This window comes from Callospermophilus lateralis, chromosome 14 (assembly GCF_048772815.1).
Source record: "Callospermophilus lateralis isolate mCalLat2 chromosome 14, mCalLat2.hap1, whole genome shotgun sequence".
Taxonomy (NCBI): domain Eukaryota; kingdom Metazoa; phylum Chordata; class Mammalia; order Rodentia; family Sciuridae; genus Callospermophilus; species Callospermophilus lateralis.
In genome coordinates, this window is record NC_135318.1 from 71,765,104 (window position 1) to 71,779,245 (window position 14,142).

The window sequence follows — 14,142 nt, forward strand, 5'->3', positions numbered from 1 at the left end:
GAGAGAAAGTAAATGTAACAAAATACTAATAGTTTATGAATCCAGGTGGAGAGTACATGAGAGATTTTTGTATTGTTCTTATAAGTATTTGTAGGTTTAAAATTATTTCTAAATAAAAAGCTTAAAAAATAAGAATCAGAATGTATCAGATCAGCATTCATAGAAAGTGGCTTTTTTAAAAAACAGAGTAATGTATAAGTACTACTCAATGAGTCCAACTCTATGGAAGTCAGATCTGTGGTCAACATGATAATGGATTTCACTTATCACAAAATTATTTTATCTTCTGCCCTAATTTTGAAGAAATAAAAATCTAGCAAAGTGAACTAGGCTACTGATAAAATATTTACTCTCAGTGAGGTATGGTTGCATGATCCTGTAATCCCAGCTACTGCAGAGGCTAAGGCAAATTGAAGACAAGCCTGGGCAACTTAGAAAAACTCTGTCTCAAAAAGAAAAGAATTGGGGTCAGGGAGTAACTCAGTAGAATGTCCCTGGGTTCAATTCCCAGCATCCGCCCCCCAACACACACAATTTACATTTAGAATGATTCATTAAAGCACTAATAGAAAACCACACCATAGATACAGCAATACTAACAACTCAAGACAGTCTAGGCTGAAAACCAGGGTGGATGGCCTCAGCAACATGGCTTGGGGCCCAGTAAAGAAGCTGAATCCCAGGGGTTGTGTGAACAGGCCTCAGAATGACATGACATAAATAGTAATGGCTGGGAGGAGGGATGTAGCTCAGTGGTAGAGCACTTGCCTAGAATGCTGGAGGCCTTAGGTTCCATTCTTAGCACCAAAAAATAAAAAAACACTAATTGCTGAAGCTGTTCTGGGGTCCCAGGAGCATGTTTGGTACTTGTATCAGTTAGGGAACAGAACCAATAGTGCATACGCATACACACTCACACACATATGATGGAGGGTGGTGGTGATTTAAGGAATTGGCTCCCACAATCCCTGGCTAATCTTAAGTCTATGGGTCAGATCTATAGGCCAGAACCGTTTTTCTGTTATACTCTTAGATTCGAATTCCTTTTTCTCAGGGAAACAGTTTTGCTCTTAAGGCCTTTGCTGATTGGATGCCGCCTGCCCACAAAGACAACCTCTTTTACTTCAAGTCAACTGACTGTAAATGTTAATGACACAACATACCTTCACAACAATATCTAGACTGTGTGATTAAGTTACTGGGCATGGGGTCTAATCAAGTCTGCACATAAAATGAACCACCACTGTTTGAAGTTTATTTCCCATTTCCTCCTATAAGCACCTGGATTCTGTCAGGCATTTGTCTTTCTGGATATGGGCACCAGTCCATGTCAGGCCAAGCCTAGCCCACTCTCACCCAAGGCCATGAAATGTCCTAAGGAGAAAAATTAAATGTTGGATCATGGAGCAGAGAGCTAGAAGATGCTTTAGTTCTGAGCCTGTGACCTCAGAGCCACTATAACAGGCCTGAATGCTACTTCTAGACCTCTTTATCTGGGAGAGGAATATGCTTCTGTGAAATTTCAGTCACTTTTTTTTTTTTTGAGGGGGGTACTGGGGTTTAAACTCAGGGGTACTCGACCACTGAGCCATGTCCCCAGCCCTGTTTTGTATTTTATTTAGAGACAGGGTCCCACTGAGTTGCTTATACCTCTCAGTTGCTGAGGGAGGCTTTGAACTCACAATCCTCCTGCCTCAGTCTCCCAAGCCACTGGGATTACAGGCATGTGCCAATGCCCAGCTCAGTCACTGGGTTTTAAGGTGCATTCTGTCATATGCAGCTGAGTACAATTCTATGTAATACAAAAAATTTAAGAAAAGATGATAAACAAAGGACTAAATGATAAAACATTTTTTAAAAAAAGCATAATTCAAGGAGAAAAATAGATAAAATTAAGACTTCAATGAAATTATCTTTTGAAAAGAACAAATCATTTCAGAAGAAAACATATGAGAAAAATATATATTTTTTAAATTTAGGGGACAAATGTTTTATTAGGGAGGGTTCTCCACAGAGAAAAAACCAATAGGATACACACACACACACACACACACACACACACACATATATATATATATATATATATATATATATAGAGAGAGAGAGAGAGAGAGAGAGAGAGAGAGATGACATTAGCAGTATGATTCTTAGTTCAAGTCCAAAGGCCTGAGAGCCCAGAGAGTCACTGATATAAGTCCTGGAATTCAAATGCCAGAGAAGCCCAGAACTTTAGCTGTTTGGACAGTGCTCACCTACATTGGGTGGAAAGCAAATCTTCCTTATTCAGTCTACCAATTGAAATACCATTCTCTTCCAGGAACACCCTCTCAGACAGACTCAGAAACAACACTTTATTAGTTATCTGAATATCCCTCAATCCAGTCACAATAACATCTAAAATTAACCATCACAAATGTTCACATTATCAGAAAAACATCTTATAAACCTACAATAAATTTTAAAGTTTGGCACTGGTGCTAGAATAGCCAGCTAGATCAATGGAATTGATGGGGGAAATAGATTCAAACATTAATCATTGTATATATATAATAAAAATAGTATTTCAAAGCTGAGGGTGCAGCTCATTGGCAGAGCGCTTGCCTAGCATGTATGTGCAAGGCCCTGAGTTCAATCAGTCCCCAGTACTGCAAAAACAAAAAAGTACTTCAAATGAGTGTTGGAAAAAAAATAAATTATTCAATAAATGGAACATAAATACCACTTAAGTGAATAAATGATAATTAGTTTAAAATTTTTAATAGATATTTTAATAATATACATCAAAAGAAATTCCAGTCGAATGTGGTGGCAAACATCTGTAATCCCAGCAATTTGGGATTGGGAGGCTGAAGCAGGAGGACTGCAAGTTTGAGGCCAGCCTCAACAACTTAGCAAGGCCCTAACAATTTAAAGAGAACCGTCTTAAAATAAAAAATGATAAGGGCTGGTGATGTGATTTAGGGGTAAAGTACTCTTAGGTTTAATCCCCAGTACCAAAAAAAAATAATAATAATAATAAGAAACAAATTCCAGATTATATTAAAGATGTTTAATGTAAAAAAAAAAGAATTGTAATGTAATTTAGAAAAATGTAAAGAGTATCTTTCCTAATCTTGAAGCGAGAAGGGTTTTTTACACAGACACCAAGTCTGAGAACTACATAATACTGTTTCAAGGGAGGCTGAAAAGGCATGCCTCTGTACATAGCCCCTGCTGAGACTGGCTGCCCTAGTCTCCAAAGGTCAAGGAGGCAGCCTTGAACTACCAACGGGTGGGATGGTTCCAAGAGTACTAAGGAGGGCTGCGGATGGAACTAAGTGAGAGAGTGCTTACCTAGCATATGCAAGGTCAATACCCAGCACCTGAAAAAAAAAAATAAATAAAGGTCCTAAGAAGCAACTCTATCCTGATGGGAGCACCTGGCCACTTTGGGAAAGTTAGATAACTTTTTCAAGTCTCAGTTTCTTCAGCTGCAAAACTGAGTTCCAATGCACTATACACACCCAAAGACATATTTATAAAATTGCCTTTCAACATTTTCTATCCACAAATCTCACCATTCTTGATTGATGTATCGAATGACTTTATATCTTCACTTCATCATGAAAAACAAGTTTCTGAAAATGGGAGCATAAGTGTCATAATCTGCTAAGGTTTAGATGTGAGGTGTCTCCCAAAAGCTCATGTGAGACCATGTAAGAATAGAAGTGAAATAATCAGATTATGAGAGTTATAATCTAACCATTGTTTTAATCCATTAATAGGAATCAACTGGGTGATAATTGTAGGCAGGCCGGGGGTGGCTGGAGAAAGCAGGTCACTGGGGGCATGCCTTGGGGTTTATATTTTGTCTTTGGTGTGCAGAGCTCTCCCTCTGCTTCTTAGTAGCCATGTCCTGAGCTACTTTCCTCTACTATACTTTTCTGCCATGGTGTTCGGCCTTACTTTGGGCCTGAAGCAATGGAGCCATCTGTCTATGGACTGAGATCTCTGAAATCATGAGCACTGAATAAACTTTTCCTCCTCTAAAATTGCTCTTGTCATGTCTTTTGGTTATGGCAGCAGAAAAGCTGACTAAAACAGAATCTTTTCTGGACTGGGGATGTGACTCAGGGGTGTTATATTTGCCTAGCAAGTGTAAGGCCCTGGGTTCAATTCCCACCACTACACACACAAAATAGAATCTTTCCTAAGGACAGGTATTATTGGAAGGAGAGGATTGAGTTAGAACTGTATACTTCAAAAAACAGTATTCCAGAATGAAATCAGAAAGAAAGATCAGAATATGATCTTGGAATACAAATTGGTGTTGCTGGTAATGCCATATTCATCTGTGCCTATCCTTTACCATGATCAGCCCCTCTCCCCTAGTCTGCCCTGCCTAGCCCTAGCCCCAATGTTTTATTTACCTGGGCTTTGTGTCTCCTTTCTTGTTCTCTCTCTGTCCCTCCCTTCTTGTTTGTAGTTTATTCTTTTATACTTATTTTTTTGTCTTTTAAATTTTATTCTTTAACATTTTTTTCTTAAAAAATTAGATTCACCTGAAATTGCAAAGACAGTTTCTACTCTGACATGATTATAATATCAAAATCAGAATTTTATATTGGTATATCATCTGTGTATATGTCATTTTATTACTGCGAGTAGATTTGTATAATCACTGCCTCAATCAAGATAGAGAACTGGGATTAGGGTTTGGCTCAGTAGTAATAGGAAGCATGAGACTCAGGTTCAATCCAGACAAGTCATCCAAATAAGTAAGTAAATAAATAAATTCTTTATTAAGGAAATAGTATTTATCAATATATGTAATAATCTTTAAATTATTATCACGTTAGTGGATAGTACAGTATATCCTTTAAGTTGGCATTTCAATGATTACTAATGAGGTTGAGTATTTCCTATAAGCTAATTGGTCAACTGTATTTCTTCTTTTGTTATTTACCTAATCATATAAATTTGCTCTCTTTTTTATAGGTTCATTAAATTTATTTTAAAAGTAGGAATGTTTCTTACCAAAGAGCATTATATTCTGCACACTGTTTTGAATAGATGCCAGGGACAGGTAGACTATTGTTACTTTCCTTCCTGTCCCATCCCCTCAAACATTTACAGAGACCACAAAGTAAGGTGCTCACAATAATTATGGGGTAGGGGTTGGAGGTTAAATCACCAACAATGAACAAAAATTTAAATTCACTCTCTCTGCTGCTGTTTCAAAGTTAAGTTTTTGCCTGCCTTTCCCTCCACCAACCATGTTTAGAAGGAACTAAAACATTGTATCTGGGTGAACAGCAGAGATTTCACTGCACCTCAAATGCAGAGAGCCTGTGAATCATAGGACTGCTACTTTTTTAAACAAAAGTAGGTTTTTAAAAAGATTGTAGGATTCCTTCAGTTCGTCACGAGTCTTAGAAAAACGTTCCAGAATATTGTTTCTCTCTCTCTCTCACACACACACAATTATCCTGCATTAGAATCCTTCAACATTTGCTTACTGATTCACACTATTCTGCAGAAAATATGATACATTCTGTATGGGTCTTGTGTTCCTAAAATGGTTATGCTCCCATCTTCAGATCCTTTTAAAGTTTTATCAATTTTGATTGATGTTCCTAATTCATGGTGGGTTTGTTTAATACACTGATCACCTTTGCCAATAATAGGTCTAGCCAAATCTCTGGTGATAGTTATTTATGTTGTAATAATAGGTCCACCAAGATCACCATATAAACCAGGCATAGTGGCAATTGCCTGTAAACCCAGCAACTCTGGAAACTGAGACAGGAGGATCACAAGTTCAAGCAACATAGCAAGGGCATAAGTAATTCAGTGAGACCCTGTCTCAAAAATAAAAAAGGGCTGGGGACCTAGTTTAGCAGGATTGAACCTGGGTTCAATCCCCAGTATCTCTCCCACATAAAACATGATTCCCTGCATAAGAACTATTGCAGAGTTCCAAGTTCATCTGCCCTGAAAACTATGCCATCATAGCAGTCTCCAGGTCTTCCTCCCTGTCATAGGTCATTAGGTCTCCCTTTCTAAGAGCTTGGGAGAGGAAGATTCCAACACCATCTACCACCCAGACCACCTCCACCAGGAGGAGGAGGTGGTGATCTTGATGAGGGTTCATATCATATTCTCTTCTAGAATGAGGATTGGGCCACCCACCCTGACCAGGGACCATTCTGTCAAAACTACCTCTTTCCATATGGGAAATCCCACAGGACATCCAGAGTGGTGATCAAAACTCACTGTAAAAACACCAGAATCATAAAAATTGAGATTATAAGGCTGAGCATATCCTTTGATGGGAGATTCAGATATAAGATCAAGGACGATCTTTATGTGTTATATCATCCTATCAGGCTTTCCTCCAATAGAACAACTCTGTCAGTGGAATGAAGACAGAATTCCTGGAAAAACTTGATTTTTGTCTTGATGTTCCCTCAGAGTTCTTTTAGACCTTTGACCCCAAAATTCCTTCTCCCAGACTGAAGAATCACTGTCTCAACTTGTAGTCAAAGGTAATTTAAACATTCCATAGCAGATTCAAATGGTAGATTGCAGTGGGTGATGGCAACTGCAGGCCCTCTTCCAAGGAAGATATAATTTCCTTCCAAATTTCTCCAGTTATTTCAATATCAGCACTGATATTCAATATGTGCGTGGGGCCACTGCTGTCTAGGATTGAAACAATGGTATTTTAGTCTAATATTATTTTAGCTTTAATAGCATCATCTCCTTTTCCAATTGCTGCCCAGCATTCTTGCTCTGAAGCAGAATGCATAATTCAACCATCTCATCTCTCTTTTTAAGACCTTTTAAATGCTTGTTCCTCTTTCGTATCTTCTACAGCGCAATTACCAAATTTGCCATTGGTTTCAATGTTGGGGAAGATTTCATCTGGTCATTCAGTTTCCATTTTCTTGTATTAATGGACACACCAATCTATAGGCTACAAATAAGTTGGAGGCAGGCAAGACATTGCTGGTCTCTTTGTCCTTTGGCTATGGATAAGTAGGGGTTTGGGATGTTAATCAGAATTAATCTATGTTGAAAATATTTTCTCTCAGCCTATTATAATGTAATTTATTCACTAAAATTATACATAACTCTGTTCAGCATTTCCATTATGTCTTTTAATTTTGTTTCATGTTTAAGAAAGGATGGTTCCTTTATATACTATCCTGAGCCTTATGTCTGCCCCAGGTCTCTATCATCTCTATCTTCTGGCCTTCCATGCTACTTAACTTAATCCTGTACCTGACTCCCAGCTCAGACTCCTTCACTTTAAAGGCATTGCTCATATACCCTAGACTTGGTGCTGGCTCCTCTGTCTACATTATTGTATTTTCCTTTTTTTATAATTAATTAGTTTTTTGATAGTGGGCATTTAATCCAGGGGTGCTTTACCACTGAGCCATATCCTCAGTCATTTTTTTTTTTTTTGAGACAGGGTCTCACTAAGTTGCCAAGGGCTCGCTAAGTGGCTGAGACTGGCCTCAAACTTGTGATCCTCAAGTCTCAGCTTCCCAAGTTGCTGGGATTATAGGCATGTGCCAATACACCCTGCTACATTACTGTATTTTTCTAAATGAAATTAAATCTGAACCTGGATCTCAACATAGCCATGTACCAAATAAATGATGTTTCAGTCAATGATAGGACATATGATTGTGGTCCCATAAAATTGTAATAGAGCTGAAAAGTTTTTTCTTTTTGCAATCTTATAGAACAAAGCATCATTCTCATGTATATGGGGATACTGGTAGAAATAAATCTACTTTTCTGCCGTTTATATAAAAGTACAGTACAAGCCAGGCATGGTGTAATGCATCTGTAATCCCAACTAGCTGGGAGGCTGAGGCAGGATTGTAAATTTTAGGCCAGCCTGGGAAATTCAATGAGTCCCTATCTCAAAATAAAATAAACATGGTTGGTGGTATAGCTCAGTGGTAGAGCACTTGTCTAGCATGCGAGAGACCCTGGGTTTAATCCCTAGCACACCACAGGAAAAGAAATAGTACATACAATTATATTCAGCACATACTTGATAATGACAATAAATTATTAAATTACTGGTTTACCTACTTACTGTCCTGTTATGGTTTGGAATAAGATGTCCTCCCCAAAAGCTTATGTGTGAGACATTATAGGAATGTTCAGAGGTGAAATTATTAGATTAAGAGAGCTGTAATCTAATCAGTGGACTAATCCATTTGAATTCTTTGATGGGTGGTAACTGTAGGAGTGTAGGGTATAGTATATAGGAGGAAGTAGATCACTGGAGGCATACATTTGTGGTTTATATTTTGTCTTTGGTAAGAAGAGCTCCCTCCATCCCTGCTCTCTCCCTGACTATCTGTTTCTTGGCTATCGTGAATTGAGCAGCTTTCTTCTGTCCCACCGTTCTGTCATGATGTTTTGCCTTACCTCAGGCCCAGAAATATAGAGTCGGTGATCATTGACTGAATCTCTAAATCCTTGAGCCAAAATAAACTTTCCCTCCTGTAAGTTGTTATTATTGGGTCTTTTTGTCACAGTGACACAATGCTGACTAAAATATGTACTGTACTTTTTTTTTTTTTTTGAACTACTGAGATCGAACCCAAGGGTGCTCTACCACTGAGCTACATCCTCAGACATTTTAATTTTATTTTGGGACAGGTTCTCACTTAGTTGCTTAGACTGGCCTTGAACATGTGATCCTCTTGTTTCAGTCTCCCAAGTCCCTGGGATTACAGATGTGCATTGAGGCACCTGCCTTCCTATAGCTCTTGACTACATATAGGCCATAACAAGGAGTGACTGACCTATGCCATATAGGTTTGGTTAAATGCACCCTATGCTATTCAAGAAATGATGAAACTGCCTAATGATTCATTTCTTATAACCTGCCCTGTTCTTAAACATACAAGACTGTATCAGGTATACCTACCAGACTGGTGCTTCTGGAGGGAAAGACTCTTCCTTGTATATGGAGAGTCGGGGGAGGGGTGTCTCAGCTTCTTGAGTACATTTCAGACTTCTGAACCTTCCTAGTCTTGGAGAGTCTTCCTAAACCTTCCTCCTTTTATCTTGACACTTCTCCCACCTTTTCCCTTTAAAGTCAGTCCACATAATATCTCCTCCATTGGTACTCAAAACACCAACATTTTTTTTTTTTTTTCTGGTATTGGGGAATGAACCCACAGGGCATGTAACCCCTGAGCTACCTTACTAGTCTTCTTTATTTTTATTTATTTATTTTTGAGACAGTTCTCATTCCCAATGTATTCCTTGCTGAAGTGGCCCAATTGGATGCTAAAATCAATCACATTTCCTTATTGCCAACACTGCTCACGAACATCCCTTTCAACCATAGCATGATTTGTATCAAGAAATGCTTGCCTCTCTATAATCTTGATCAATTTTATAAATCAAATAAACTCTTATAAGAATGTCCACATGTAAGTGTGAATATGGCATCTATGGGAATGCTGCTGTTTGTATTAAGTTGTAAAACAGAGTCCTTACTAGGCTCACAAAGCAAATTGGTAGGTGTTCTCCTGATTTCTCATCACCATTCAACCAGATTGTTTCCCTGGAGCCCTTTCTTTTTAGAAATTCTAGAGGTATTCCTGACAGTATGAAACAATACAGAAGAAGGGCCCTTTAGTCAAACTATTGCCGCCTTTAATGCCTAATTACCTTGGGAAGTGCTAGAGCTGACAAAGGCCCGCTTTGACTAGATTCTCCCAATCTGGGCAGAGGCTCAAGGTGCTACAGAAACCTTTGGAAGCCTTTCCCTCCACCACCACTCTGGGAAGTTGTCTGCCTAGCCCACTGACACACAGCCTCAATTCTTGATCCCCTATGCCAGGAAGGAACACATGCTGACCAGTGCAGGTCCAGGCAGTGGTGGCATGAAGGCTGTTACATTATGGGTCTAATCAGTCAGCAAGCAATTTCCCCCAGTACTAGGGATCAAATAAATCCAGGTGGCTCTTTGCCTCTTTTTCTTTCTTTCCTCCTTTCCTTGTTGGCAGTTCTCACTATGTTGCTCAGAGTGGTCTTGAACTTTGTGATCCTTCCACATCTGTCTCCTGTGTCTCTGGGTTTACAGGTGTTTGTCACCACACCCATTCTGGGAGCAATTTCTTAAATCCACATTATCCATGTGAGAAGGAATTGTGGCTGAGGGCTGTTAAGGAGCAGCTATGTAGCAGAATGCAGGGTAAGGTTGCACCTCAAAACCTGCCTCTACTGGGCTCAGGAGATCCAAGGTCATTTGAAACAAAGGGACACTTGAGACCCCATAGTACCACCAACCTGAACATAATCCACTTCCTCATCAACTTTCTTGTGATTGCAGAGCCCCTGCAAGGTGGAAGAATGTTGTCTGGAGGCTGGTGGTAGAGGTGAGCCCAGAGAAGAGAGACCCTAGCATGCCTGTCAGCAGCATTGTACAATCCTTGGAACACCAGGGGCACTATCCTCACAGACTCCAATGAGAATGGTCCCCCTTAGAATTAAGCTGCTATATGTGGTCCTGCTTGTGCCACCCTGGGAGGTCCCCACAACACATAGTAAGAGATTTGGATGTTATGCTGGTCCAAACATTTTAAAACTATGTAGCTTTCAGATGTATTTTTAAGCCAGCATAGTGTCTTAAGCAGTTTTGAATTTAAATAATTTCATGAAGAAATTGCTCTTCCATGATACCTTAATTACCTCCCCCAACAGCTGCACCTATCACATGCCCTGGAGGCAAATGCATTTGTGTCCCTGGATGATTTGGGAGTGGATTTCTCATCTTCTTCAAGGTATGATGATTTCAGGGACTCCGTTTCCCAAGGAAAGGCTGCCATCCTGATCCTTACCTGGTCTTCAGACACAGAACTACAGGATCAGCCTTCCTGTCCTCATTTTTGATCTGCACTTTCTGGGTTAACCCGGTTTTAAAGATGCCTTCACCTTCAATGTCCCAGTATACCATCTTTATGATTCAGCTCTCCCTTCCTAAAGAACCATTGGATGTTTTAGAAGGAGAATAGACAGTTTCTCTTTATGCAATGTTGATAGACCAAGAAACTTAAACCACCTGGTGGCTGGCAGCCCCAGGATGCAGGTCCTCCTTACTGTACCAATGTCTTTAGACATTTGAAAGGAGGGGAGGACTGCCATCTGGTGGCCACTTCTGGAATGGCAGCACATAACTGGAACACATTTTGTTATTTTGTTGTTCCATGACCTTGAACAAAGCAGAAAAAAATTTATTATAGAGTTGTACAGTACTTAAGAGCCACACCAACCCAGAAACAACAATAGCAAAATACCAAAAGAAGTTCTTTAGGGAGATGGTAAATTATATAAATAAAAACTCAGGTCCACATAAAGAAAGAATGAACAAGAAGGAATAAAAAAAGGTAAAATAAAATTCTTATTTTCTTTATTCTTTTTTTCCTAGTTGTAGATGGGAAGCATGCCTTTATTTTTTTATGTGTGCTAAGGATCGAACCCAGTGCCTCACACACGCCAGGTAAGTACTCTGCCACTGATCTACAGCCCCAGCCCCTCTTTATTCTTAATTGATCTAATAGTTAACTGTTCAAAGTTAAAATAGCAACAGCATATAAATAAGTGAAATGGATTGACACCAATGTTATAAAAGAAATACCAAGAGTCCCATTGATTCATAAGAAGGTGATTATTTTTTAGAGTCTTGACTATAACATTCAGAATGGATTTAGAAGACTATTCAATTAGGTTGGGTCAGAATTTCCCTTTGGGAAGCAGGAACAAATGTTCTGAAGTAAGAGAGATAGAGATAGATTAGGGGTTGGGGTGGTGGTGGGAGAGATTGAGGGGAAACAGGAAGGAAAAAGAAAAACAAGAAAAAGATCTGAGAAAGGTCCCAAGCTACAGTAGAGGCCAGTGAGATGGAGCAGTTAGAGCAACCTGAAGAGGTTTTCATGATTGTCTGAGGGCAAGAAGGCTTTCCCCTTTCTTCCTGATGGAGTCTGGGGAGGGAATAGCTTGTGGAATTCCCTAGCATACAGCAGGGAAGAGGCCCAAGACAGCCCCAGCCCTTGTGGTCCCATGCTAGGGAAGATCTAGGATCAGCCAGATTTTTCCCATAGGGAATGAGCTGCAACCATCCTGGGCCCAAAGGGCAATATCTTCCCCAGGGTGAAGGTGGGAGAATCTCCAAAGACAACAGCAAGGATGAATCCTCACCTAATGCTAGCATCCTCTACACCTTCCTCACAAATCAAAAAAACACTAACTGGCTGGCTGGGTACGGCAGCACATGCCTATGATCCCAGCAGCTTGGGAGGCCAAGGCAGGAGGATCATGTCTTCAAAGCTAGCCTCAGCAAAAGCTAGGCGCTAAGCAACTCAATGAGATCCTGTCTTTAAATAAAATACAAAACAGAGCAGAGGATGTGACTCAGTGGTTGAGTGGCCCTGAGTTCAATCCCTGTAACAAAACAAAACAAAAAACATTAACTACTGACTAAGGAACTGTAACTGAAAAATAGGAATTAGGTTGAGATTTTTTTTTTTAAATGAAATTTAAAAATATAGAACATAACATTTTTCAGTACCTGAGTCTGTGGTCAGTACTCAGTTCCACAAAGCATCTGCTCAACTTTCCTTATTCCAACCTCAGAGGTGAAGATTCTCCCTCTCATTTACTGCTCTTTGGTACTCCTTGTTCACCAAAAGCATCCATCATTCTTTTCAAAATGCCTTAGAGAAAAGACAAAAATGGTTCCTTTTTCCTTTAAGAGCATACTAAGGGTTGGGGATATAGCTCAGTTGGTAGAGTGCTTGCTTTTCATGCCAAGGCCCTGGGTTCAATCTCCAGCACCACATACACCCCCCCCCCCCAAAAAAAAAGAGCATATTAATGCTTTATCTGGTAAAACAGTACACTGGAAAACATTGGAAGTACTCTTGAAGACAGCATTTGAAATCCTCCCTTAATAAGGGAAGCAGCAACTTCTTACAAGAGGCATTTCTTCTTCTTCTTCTTTTTTTTTTAATATTCACATTTTTAGTTGTAGTTGGACACAATACCATTGTTTTATTTCTTTATTTTTATGTGGTGCTGAGACTCGAATCCAGGGCCTTGCATGTGCTAGGTGAGCGCTCTACCACTGAGCCATAACCCCAGACCACAAGTAGCATTTCTGATGTGCAAAAGGATGACAAATTGAACTGGGCATGGTAGCACACTCCTGTAATCCTAGAAAGTCAGAAGTTGGAAGTGAGCCTTGGCAACTTAGCAAGACCCCATCTCAAATAAAATTAAAAAGGGCTGGGGATGTGGCTCAGTGCAGAGCATTCCTGGGTTCAATCCTAAGTACCACATGGCAAACAAAAGTGGGTGGGGTGGTGAAGAACAATGAGTGAAGTATCTTAGCTGTCATTGGTAACAGGAATGATTCCAACAGAGAGCCTCAGTCTCAGAAGCTTCTCAGTATGAAGGGTTCTACCCAACCTCCATGCCACCAGCCCACACCTATTCTGATCCTGCCTTTCATGCCTGGAACTTGGAATGTATTTTAATTATCACACTTTTCTTACCTTGTTTAGTCCCAGTTATAGGATTATATAAATGTATGTTATATTTTCAGAGGAAAAAAAGACAGAGACATGAGACATAGAACTGAGCACTTTGGTGTAATTGAGAATAGTTAACTTTTACTGGGGACTTCCTATGTGTCAGTTTTCACATTTATTAACTCTGTTAGTGATCTCACAATTCTTTAAGTGTTATTATCCCAATTTTTTTTTTTTTTAAAAAAAGAACATTAGGCCAGGCGTGGTGGCACAGTCCTATAATCCCAGCAGCACCAGAGGCTGAGGCAGGAGGATCACAAATTCAAAGCTACATTTAGCAACTTATCAAGTCCCTAAGAAATTTAGTTGAGACTCTGTCTCAAAATGAAAAATAAAAAGGGCTGGGGATGTGGTTCAGTGGTTAAGTACCCCAGGGTTCAATCCCCAGTGCAAAAAAACAAAACAAACAAAAAAACATTAGGCACAAAAAAGCTTTTTGTTAAACAAGGCCATAAGCACAGGAATCAAACAGCAGAGACCATGCAATGATGTTTACATATCTTCTTACTTTTCTTATAGTAAGTTAAAC

At 39.6% G+C, this 14,142-nt stretch overlaps 1 long non-coding RNA gene and 1 pseudogene across 2 annotated transcripts in view; both read right to left on the reverse strand.

Annotated features, from left to right (window-relative positions):
* Nucleotides 1-2,327: 2,327 nt before the first annotated feature.
* On the reverse strand, nucleotides 2,328-6,925 carry LOC143380201 (heterogeneous nuclear ribonucleoprotein K pseudogene; annotated as a pseudogene).
* Nucleotides 2,328-14,142, reverse strand: part of LOC143380202 (uncharacterized) — a 42,937-nt gene continuing 31,122 nt past the window's right edge. Inside the window, exons 6-8 of one of the 2 annotated variants that reach the window (XR_013088597.1) lie at nucleotides 12,593-12,737; nucleotides 11,087-11,236; nucleotides 2,328-3,362 (exon numbers count right to left, since the gene is read on the reverse strand). This is a non-coding gene — a long non-coding RNA (uncharacterized LOC143380202). Of the gene's footprint in view, nucleotides 3,363-11,086; nucleotides 11,237-11,443; nucleotides 12,466-12,592; nucleotides 12,738-14,142 lie in introns of those variants that run through there. The other variant, XR_013088598.2, reaches the window with a different exon arrangement.